This window comes from Neomonachus schauinslandi, chromosome 8 (assembly GCF_002201575.2).
Source record: "Neomonachus schauinslandi chromosome 8, ASM220157v2, whole genome shotgun sequence".
NCBI classification, from domain to species: Eukaryota; Metazoa; Chordata; class Mammalia; order Carnivora; family Phocidae; genus Neomonachus; species Neomonachus schauinslandi.
In genome coordinates, this window is record NC_058410.1 from 117,141,832 (window position 1) to 117,153,301 (window position 11,470).

An 11,470-nucleotide genomic window follows, 5' to 3' on the forward strand; every position below is an offset into this window, starting at 1 on the left:
CACTCCAGCACCCCTCAGTTTGTTTCCTGAGATTAAGAATTCCTCGTATCAGTGAGGTCATATGATACATGTCTTTCTCTGACTTATTTCGCTCAGCATAACACCCTCCAGTTCCATCCATGTTGTTGCAAATGGCAAGCTCTCATTCCTTTTGATGGCTGCATAATATTCCATTGTGTATATATACCACATCTTCTTTATCCATTCATCTGTCGATGGACATCCTGGCTCTTTCCACAGTTTGGCTATTGTGGACATTGCTGCTATAAACATCGAGGTGCGTGTACCCCTTCGGATCCCTACATTTCTATCTTTGGGGTAAATACCCAGTAGTGCAATTGCTAGATCGTATGGTAGCTCTATTTTCAACTTTTTGAGAAACCTCGATACTGTTTTCCAGAGTGGTTGCACCAGTTTGCAATCCCACTAACAGTGTAGGAGGGTTCCCCTTTCTCTGCATCCCCGCCAACATCTGTCGTTTCCTGACTTGTTAATTTTAGCCATTCTGACTGGTGTGAAGTGGTATCTCATTGAGGTTTTCCTTCCAATTCTATTTTTTGGAACAGTTTCAGAAGAATGGGTATTAATTCTTCTTTAAATGTTTGGTAGAATTCCCCTGGGAAGCCATCTGGCCCTGGGCTCTTGTTTGTTGGGAGATTTTTGATGACTGATTCAATTTCCTTAGTGGTTGTATGTCTGTTCAGGTTTTCTATTTCTTCCTGGTTCAGTTTTGGTAGTTGATACATCTCTAGGAATGCTTCCATTTCTTCCAGACTATCTAATTTGCTGGTATAGAATTGCTCATAATGTGTTCTTATAATTGTTTGTATTTCTTTGGTGTTGGTTGTGATTGCTCCTCTTTCATTCATGATTTTGTTGATTTGGGCCATTTCTCTTTTCTTTTGATAAGTCTGGCCAGGGGTTTATCAATCTTGTTAATTCTTTCAAAGAACCAGCTCCTAGTTTTGTTGATCTGTTCTACTGTTCTTTTGGTTTCTATTTCATTGATTTCTGCTCTGATCTTTATTATTTCGCTTCTCCTGCTGAGTTTAGGCTTTACTTGCTGTTGTTTCTCCAGCTCCTTTAGGCGTAGGGTTACGTTGTGTATTTGAGACCTTTCTTGTTTCTTGAGAAAGGCTTGTATTGCCATATACTTTCCTCTTAGGACTGCCTTTGCTGCATCCCAAAGATTTTGAACAGTTCCATTTTCATTTTCATTGGTTTCCATTAATTTTTTAAATTCTCCTTTAATTTCCTGGTTGACCCATTCATTCTTTAGTAGGATGCTCTTTAGCTTCCATGTATTTGAGTTCCTTCCAACTTTCCTCTTGTGATTGAGTTCTAGTTTCAAAGCATTGTGGTCTGAAAATATGCAGGGAATAATCCCAATCTTTTGGTACCAGTTGAGACCTGATTTGTGACCTAGGATGTAATCTCTTCTGGAGAATGTTCCATGGGCACTAGGGAAGAATATATATTCCATTGCTTTGGGATGGAATGTTCTGAATATGTCTGTGAAGTCCATTTGGTCCAGTGTGTCATTTAAAGTCTTTATTTCCTTGTTGATCTTTTGTTTAGATGATCTGTCCATTTCAGTGAGGGGGATGTTAAAGTCCCCCACTATTATTGTATTGTTGTCAATGTGTTTCTTTGCTTTTGTTATTAATTGCCTTATATAATTGGCTGCTCCCATGTTAGGGGCATAAATGTTTACAATTGTTAGATCTTCTTGTTGGATAGACCCTTTAGGTAGGATATAGTGTCCTTCCTCATCTCTTATTACAGTCCTTGGTTCAAAATCTAATTTGTCTGATATAAGGATTGCCACCCCAGCTTTCTTTTGGTGTCCATTAGCATGGTAAATGGTTTTCCACTCCCTCACTTTCAATCTAGGGGTGTCTTTGGGTCTAAAATGAGTCTCTTGAAGACAGCATACCGATGGGTCTTGTTTTTTAATCCAATCTGATAGCCTGTGTCTTTTGATTGGGGCATTTAGCCCATTTACATTCAGGATAACTATTGAAAGATAGGAATTTAGTGCCATTGTATTGCCTGTAAAGTGACTGTTACTGTATATTGTCTGTGTTCCTTTCTGGTCTATGTTGCTTTTAGGCTCTCTCTTTGCTTAGAGGACCCCTTTCAAGATTTCCTGTAGGGCTGGTTTTGTGTTTGCAAATTCCTTTACTTTTTGCTTGTCCTGGAAGCTTTTTATTTCTCCTTCAATTTTCAATGACAGCCTAGCTGGATATAATATTCTTGGCTGCATATTTTTCTCATTTAGTGCTCTGAATATATCCTGCCAGTCCTTTCTGGCCTGCCAGGTCTCTGTGGATAGGTCTGTTGCCAATCTAATGTTTCCACCATTGTAGGTTACATATCTCTTCTCCCGAGCTGCTCTCAGGATTTTCTCTTTGTCTCTGAAACTCGTAAGTTTTACTATTAGATGTCGGGGTGTTGACCTATTTTTATTGATTTTGAGAGGGGTTCTCTGTGCCTCCTGGATTTTGATGCCTGTTTCCTTCCCCAAATTAGGGAAGTTCTCTGCTATAATTTGCTCCATTATATCTTCTGCCCCTCTCTCTCTCTCTTCTTCCTCTGGGATCCCAATTATTCTAATGTTGTTTCATCTTATGGTATCGCTTATCTCTCGAATTCTGCCCTCATGATCCAGTAGTTGTGTATCTCTCTTTTTCTCAGCTTCTTTATTTTCCATCATTTGGTCTTCTATATCACTGATTCTCTCTTCTGCCTCATTTATCCTAGCAGTTAGCGCCCCATATTTGACTGTACCTCATTAATAGCCTTTTTGATTTTGACTTGTTTAGATTTTAGTTCTTTTATTTCTCCAGAAAGCATTTCTCTAATAACTCCCATGCTTTTTTCAAGCCCAGCTAGTATCTTTAAAGTGATGATTCTGAATTCTAGATCCGACATCGTACTAATGTCTGTATTGAGTAGGTCCCTGGCAGTCGGTACTACCTCTTGTTCCTTTTGTTGAGGTGATATTTTCAGTCTTGTCATTTTGTCCAGAGGAGAATAGATGAATGAGAGAACAAAATGCTAACAGGGTAACAACATCCCCAGAAGATATACTCTAAACAAATCAGAAAAGACCTGAAACCAGGGGAAAAGAAAGGGAAAGAAAGAAAAAAGAAAAAGAAAAAGAAAGGAAAAGAAAAAGAAAAAGATAAAAGCAAACAAAAACAGAACAAAATAAAAAAAACAGAATATGATCAAATATGATCAGGCTGGTGCATAGATCAGTGCCACACACTAGATTTTGGGTGTATTTTGGTCTGTTAAAAGAAAGTGCCTCCCAAATTTTAAAGAAAGAAAAATTTATATATGTACAAAAATAAGGGTTGATAAGATGAAGGGATGGAATATTATGTAAAGATGAAAATTATAAAAAATTTTATAAAAGGAATTGATAAGATAAGAAGTTGTTTGAAAAAAGAAAGAAGAGGATTTAAAAAGAAAAAAAGAAAAGAAAAAGGGAGAGAACATGATCAGGCAGGAGACTAGAACAAAGTCATACACTAGAGATTTAGGGTATATTTTGATCTGTTAGAAGAAACTGTGTCTCATAATTTTAAAGAGACAACAACTAATATATATATATATATATATATGCCAAAAATAAGGGTAACTACTATGAAGGGATAGAATATGACTCTAAAAATGAAAAATAAAAATGTTTTTTAAAAAAGGGATTGATAAGATGTTGGTTGAAAAAGGGAAAAAGAAAAATTCAAAAAAAAAAAAAGACAGTTAAAAAAAAATTAACTTTGAAAGACTAAAGAATCATGGTAAAAAAGCCATGGATGCTATGTGCAGTATTCCCCTAGCTCTGGAGATCTGCCGTTCTCATTGATGGGTAAACTTGGTCTTGGCTGGCTGTTCTTGCTGATCTTCTGGGGGAGGGGCCTGTTGCCGTGGTTCCCAAATGTCTTTCCCAGATGCGGAATTGTCCCGCCCTTGCCAGGTCCGGGCTAAGTAATCTGCTCGGGTTTGCTCTCAGGAGCTTTTGTTCCCTGCAAGCTTTCGGTACAGCTTTGGAGGACTAGAGTGAAAATGGCGGCTACCCAATCTCCACCCCAGAGGAGCCGAGAACTCGGGGCCCGCTCCTTAGTGCACCCCCAGAGAAAAGCAGTCAATCACTCCCGTCTCCCCGGTCTCTGGCTGCACTCCGTGCTCACCCGGCCTGTGACGAAGTGTTTCTATCTCTGGCCCTGACCCCGTGTGGAGTCTTCAAACCCAGCAGATCCCTGTGGTGTGCTCCTGCGCCACTCCTCCCCAGGGAGGAAGGGGAGTCTCCCTGGATCTTCCACTTGTTGGGTCCCTGCTGGAGGAGCAGTGGCCCAACTGTGCCGCGGATCACGGTTTATGGCAACCCCGAGCTGAGAGCCCACGCCTCGGCTCCGTCTCTGCAGCCAGCTTCCCTGCCCCGATACCTGGGAGCTCTGCCACACTTAGGCACCCCCAGTCTTCCTGTGACCCCAAGGGTCCTGAGACCACACTGTCCCACGAGGGTTCCATCCCCCCACTTAGCCACTGGAGGGACGTCCCTTAGCAGAGCAACTTCTAAAAGTTCCGATTTTGTGCTCCACTGCTCTATCACTTGCCAGAAGCAGCCAATGGAGGCCCCCTCCCCCGCTGTCTATCCTCCCAAATATCACCTCGGATTCACTTCTCCTCAGTCCTACCTTCCAGAGAGTGGTCGCTTTTCTGTTCAGAAAGTTGTTGCTATTCTTTTCTTTGATCTCCTGTTGTGTTCGTAGGTGTTCAGAATGGTTTGATCCCTATCCAGCTGAATTCCTGAGACCAGATGAAATCCAGGTCTCCTACTTCTCTGCCATCTTGCTCCCACCAAAATGGCTTCTCCAGACTTTCTTATTTTCTAATGTAAATATTTAAGTTCATTCTAAGTTCATTTGCTATTTTTTTTAAAAGATTTTATTTATTTATTTGACAGAGAAAGACACAGCGAGAGAGGGAACACAAGCAGGGGGAGTGGGAGAGGGAGAAGCAGACTACCTGCCGAGCAGGGAGCCTGATGCGGGACTCCATCCAGGGACTCCAGGATCATGACCTGAGCCGAAGGCAGTCGCTTAACCAACTGAGCCACCCAGGCGCCCTCATTTGCTATTTTTATTGTTGATCATAAATTGTATTACGATTTACAAGTGAGATGTGTGTGATTTAGATTCTTTGAAATGTGTTGAGACTTTTGATGCTTTGTAAGTAAACTTACAAAGAATATTTTTTATTGGTTGGGTTCAAGATTTTACCCACAGATGTACTATCAGCCCAAGCTTAACTTTATTATTCAAATATTCTCTATTGTTATTCTTTTGCATGACACACTAGCTTCACACAGATATGTTTAAGTCTCCAAATATAATTGCCTCCTTTTGATGTCATTTTTCTTTTTAATACTTCCCATTTTTCTTTTGCATATTTTGGTTTTTATTAGATATATACAAGTTGTAATTGTTCATTTTTAAATTTTGCTTTTTTACAATGATACCATGTCCATCCATAGACTCATGGATTTTGGATAAATTTTACATTATCTGATACTAGTATTGCTCCAAAACCTTTGTCATAATATGTATTTCCCTATTATTTATTTATCCTTTTATTATCAAACTTACAGCTTGTTTTCTCTCATTTTTATCTTTTTAAAATAGCATATTGCTTGACTCTTTTCACATTAACAATTAAAAATTTGTCTCAGATAAATTTAGTCCATTTTACATTTATTGTATATTGCTGATATATTTTACCTAAGTTCTGCCAATTTAATTGTGTTTTCTATTTACCATGTTTTATTCTTTTATTTTTTAAATCTTCTTTCTTACTTTCTATTGGATTGTTAGATTTTCTTGTTCCTTTCGTTTTGCTTTACCTGTTTTGGTAGCTTTTATTTTATTCATTCTTAGATTTATAACATCCATACTGCTTGACTTTTCTAAAAAAAAACTAATCAGTATTTTTTTCTTACTCTAAGACTAGACAATAACCTCTTTTGACTATCTACCCTTTCAACATCTTCCATGTTGTTTTATAATATGATTTTTAAAAACAAAATAATTGTTTACTTTTTTATAGCCAATTGATTTGTAAAAATATGTCACCATTTTCTCTGTTTATAATTATTTGACATATCTTGTGTCTTCTTCTCTTTTAATTCTTACCCAAGTACAATCCTTTAGTTGTTTTTAAGGCTCCATATATATGTGAACATTTCTCTAACCTTGGTATGACTGAAAATAGCTTTACTTCATCCTCAGCCTTAAATAAGAGTTTAGCTGAGTGTATAATTAACACTTCTTTTCTCTCAAGACTTTGCAGATTTATTTCATTTTCTTCTGGTGTTTCTTATTGTTGATAATAATTTACTACTAGTTTGATGGTTCCTAAGCAAATATGGTTTTAAGATTTTCTCTTTATCCTTGTATTCTTCATTTTAATTATGATGTCTCTGGGTGTGAGATTAACTTCATTTATCTTGCTCAAGACTCAAATTTTCCATTCTGTGGACTCCTATCTCTCTTTAATTATAGAAAATTCTTGACATTAACTGCTATGAATATACCCCATGTTTATACTTAGGTCTATATCTATCTATCTAACAAACTATAGTCTCTCCTTCTAAGATTGTTATCAAATATATGTAAAGATTCCTCTCTCCTCTTTCAGGTCTGGTAATTTCTCTTTTGTCTATCTCATCTTTATTAATTATGTTAGTCTGTGATCCTGTAATAGATACATCTTAAAATCTCCGTGGTTCTATTCATAAAATTCTATTATGTAAAATGAGGGATGCCTGATTGCTAATTGGCTCTCCTCTCAGCAATGACTTCAGCAAGCAAGTTCATCTTATCCTATGTCTCCACCATCTTCAACTAATGGCTTCTGAGTTCATCACATTTGCCTTAGTGAGTGCAGGAGAAGAAGCTTGGAGATCATGAGTGGGGGGCTTTTATGGGGAAACCTGAGTATTATTCCACATATCTCTTTCAACAACATTAGGCTGGCTAGAACTCAATCATATAGCCCCATCTAACTGAAAGGGAATCTGGGGGAAATAATCAAACCATATTGTATTAGTTTTGTATTGCTACTGTAACAAACCACTACAAACTTAATGGCTTAAAACATTACAAATTTATTATCTTAGTTCTATAAGTCAGAAATCTGACACATGTCTCACTGGGCTAAAATCAGGGTGGCAGCGGGGCTGCATTCCTTCTGGAAGTTCTGGGAGCAAACCTGTTTCCTTGCTTTTTCAGTTTCTAGATATTCCTTCACTCATGGTCTCCCATCTTCCATCTTCAAAACTAGCAAAAATTGACTAAGCCCCCCACACATCACTTTGGCCTTCTTCCATTGTCACACCTTTTTCTGTGACTCCTTTCAATCTCCTGCTTCCGTTTTTAAAGACCCTTATGATTCCATTGGGCCCACGCACATAATCCAGGATAATATCTCTATTTAAGGTCAGCTGGTTAACAACCTTAATTCCATCTACAACTTTAAATCCCTTCCCTCACGTAGCCTAACATATTCAGGTTCCAGGACCTAATGGACATGGACATCTCAGGGCGAGATTCTTCTATCATATATGTGCCTTGGAGAAAAAGGAAATTACTTTGGTGAATAGCAAGGCAATCTCTGTCACACTTGATCCTTATTTCTTGATACTGGGTCCTGGATAATTTCCTTCAGATTTACCATTCATTAATTTTTTCTTCAGTTACATTTATTCTTTTTGTTTACCCCCCAATAATTTTTATAATTTAATGACTCTGTTTTCAATATCTGCTATTTTCATTTTGTTCTTTGTCAGATATTGTTGCTCCTGATTAATTCTGCTTTTGCTTTGTAGATTCTATTCCTTCTTTCATATCTTTGAATATATGAAACACATTTGTTTGAAAATTCCTTTTGAATTCCTCTTCTTATATATGTAGTCCCATTTGTTGTGGCATCTGTCACAGCAGTAGATTTCCTCAAATGTATTTTAATATTAGTCTGTGAGTTTATTAGTTATCATTTGTTTGAGTTCCTCATAAACTCCCTATTGTGCAATAATCCTATTAGTACATAGATTTCATAGGGCAGTTTTTATAACCATTTCTGCACTCATAGTTTCTCCCTTATATGAGTGGTTCAAATGTGGGTCCTATACCTGAACTTGGCTTACACTGAGACTTCTACCATTGCTGGAGGCTCAATCTCCAGCCATAGCCTGCTGCAAATAGATCACTTCTTGGCAAAACCTGACAAACAGATATGAATTAATGGTGTCCTTTTCACAGATAGTGCTTTTGTGAGCCTTAGATATACACAATGACTAGTCCCAAGTTTTTCCAGAGCATGAGGTCTGTGGCCTTAATTTTTACTCCTGATCATGTGCTGAAAAGCCAACCTCCCACTAAGATATATGGGTGATGAACCTTCTCACTTGCTATCAAAATTATGGGCTTCCTCTTGATATATGGCCCTTGGAGACTTCTCTTTCTAGTTTTCAAGTTCAGCTTTATGGTTTAAAACTTTAAAAATTATCATGCCCAACTTTTCCAAGTGATTAGAGGAGAGGGTGAAATATCCATCTTGACAACAAGTCCCTTTTTCCTGCCTTGACTCTTTATCTTTTAATATCTAGGGACATCCTGATTTTGTTTTCTTGTTATTGAACTTCCCCATAGGACTCAAATGATTTTTGAGAAGTATAAACCCCCTATTGAAACTGTTATGTAGTAATAGTTTGGTGCAAAAGATCTTTCAAAGAGGAAAAAAGAGAAAGAAAAATGAGAGAGAAGAGGAGGAGGAGGAAGATAGGTAGAGAAGGAAAACAGAAAGAACAAAAGCAGCAGGATCGGGAAAGAAGAAAGTCACAGAGGCAGAAAAGTTTCTGTGGACTAAGAAACTAGCAATCCTCACAAGCATTGTTATTCTCTAAGAGAACTTAAAAGATAGGCTACAAAGGTGTTGTAATCCTACCCTACCAGAAGAGTATTGCTAAGGAAATATACAAAAGCCCCAAAAAACAATCCGTAAATGGATATCCATCTGCCCACCACACTGCATTGCACCTGATAACAGAAAATGGGATGTGACCCATTGCTGCCCTCTTTCCCACAACCTTTTCCTCATATGTAATCTATGTAGTCTTAGATTCTCCCTGAAACACACAGATCTCATTCTTGTTTGTTTTCTTTTAGCACTGTCTCGATCAAGTATTGGTAAGTTCCTTTACTTTTCTCCAATTCAATTCAAGGTGTCCCCAGGTTTGAATGGCAACAATGGAGGAGATGTCTAATCCCTATCTCCCTGAGCCACGACTGACACTCAGGGGTTGGTGCTCACAGGGGTTCCCTGTTCTGATACTCCCCAAAATGAAAAACAGCAATAAAAAGATGCCAGACAACCACATAAATTTTTTTGTGTTTCTTTTTAGGAGAACAAAAGGGTAAGTTCCTTTTCTCTTTCTCAATTCTAATTCCCTCTGTATCACAGACATGGAGGTCATGCCCTAACTCTGCCTAGCCTCGTCCTTCATCTTTTCTTCCTTCTCTATAATAGAGCATTTAACTGAAGTTAATGAGAGCTTTGGAAAATGAAAAGTCCACTGATTATGAAGAAAGAGACGATTCAAGTGGTTTTAGCTGGCTGTGATGGTTTCAGCAAAACAAAATATCTTCTTTCACTCAGAAACAGGAAGAAGGAAGAAAGAAGGTTGTGAAAAGGGCAGGAAATGAGAGTAAAGGGGAGAGTTGTAATTAAATAAGCCATGTTTGTTGAGTCCATATTTACAGGTATTGTAGATAAGAAAAGTGAATTTAATTTAATTTAGAGATATTATCTAACTTACCCAAAGGCACATAGTTCATAGAAGGTAAAACTGAGGTTCTACACACTGAGCTTTTGACTAAATCTTGTGCTTGTCCAACTATCCCCAGGACACCATTAAAAATATTTATATTTAATTTTTCAATTTAAAGTATCTTCCTGAAATAAAAAGTTTCAAGAAATGTAGGACATTATGCATATGTAAAAAATATTACATCCATTTTAATATGTAATTTAACAATGCAAAAAATGTGAATTAATCTAAATCTCAAAATTATTTTGCTAGTCCAATACTGACATAACTGCATCTGATGACTAAGGCTGTTTTATTACATAGATACATAATATGTATATGTAAGATATATATATGTATATAAGATATATATGTAAGATATATATCTTACATAATGACATATTACATATATATCTTACATATAATGACCTTAGAAAACTATCAAGCTCCACATTTTATTACTGTTATAATCAAAACAGATTTTATTTAGTTTTGCTTTGTTTTCATCCAATTAAGTCATAGAAAGGATAATTTACTATAGGAACAAAGTAAAATATCTTCAGGCTGACATGTGCTAAGTAATCAACACAGATCTTTAATTTCTCCTGCAATATTTCCAGGCTCTGTGGTACATGAGTATGGAATCAAAAAATAGTTATTGCTCAGAGGGCTGCAAGAGACATAGTACTTTAAAGGACAATTGGGCTTGTCAAAACAAAATAATGAAGAGAACATTTGGAGGAGTTAAAAATATAGGGGAATCTGCTGATATGAATTCCAGACAGCATGGTGTTCTGGGATTTTAGAGAGTAAGAAAGAAAATCAGATTAGGAGTTATACTAATCATTATGATAATATGCTCCTTAAGATGAGAATTATCTTCTGATGGTGAATAAGGTAAATGGATATGTGACACATATTGGGATTGATCTCAGAGGAAAGTGAGCAATTAGTTATTATATATAGTGTTTAGCTGAAAGATTCATGAAGCCATTCACCCCTGAAGTTCAATATACTGTGTGGTCCTAGGGGATGAATGAGGCCCTCTTGAGAGGTCATTCTCAGAGACATCTCAGTGGACTACGGTAACTTGGGGAAGGGCTCTCAAACCAGGAGCATAAAGGACTTGATTCTATTATTTCTTAGAAAATCTTAAACCAGCACAGTGCCTGAGGCAGAGGAGGCTACGGTCCATCTGTCCCACACAGATGTATATAGGGATACATAGATAAGGACTGCAATTTGAAACAATATTATAATAATATGTATGGAGTATATGTGTTATATCTTCATAGCAATCCTATGAAGTAGATACTATTATAAATCTTGTGTTTAAAATGAGTAATTTTTAGGCACAAAAAATTAAATAACGTATGCAAGGTCACACAGCTAGTAAGTAGAGGAACTAGGATTCAAATCCAAGCATTCTAGCATCTGATCGCTCTAAAAAGATTTCGATGAGAATCGTATGCTTTTTAGACCATTAATCCAGACTCCTGTGGATTTTTGCTATTATTCCTCAGTGTCAACTCCAGGAACAGCATTTAAGTCTCTTTTCTATTTCTCAATTCAGGAAAGAGTCATGTGAGTAAGCAA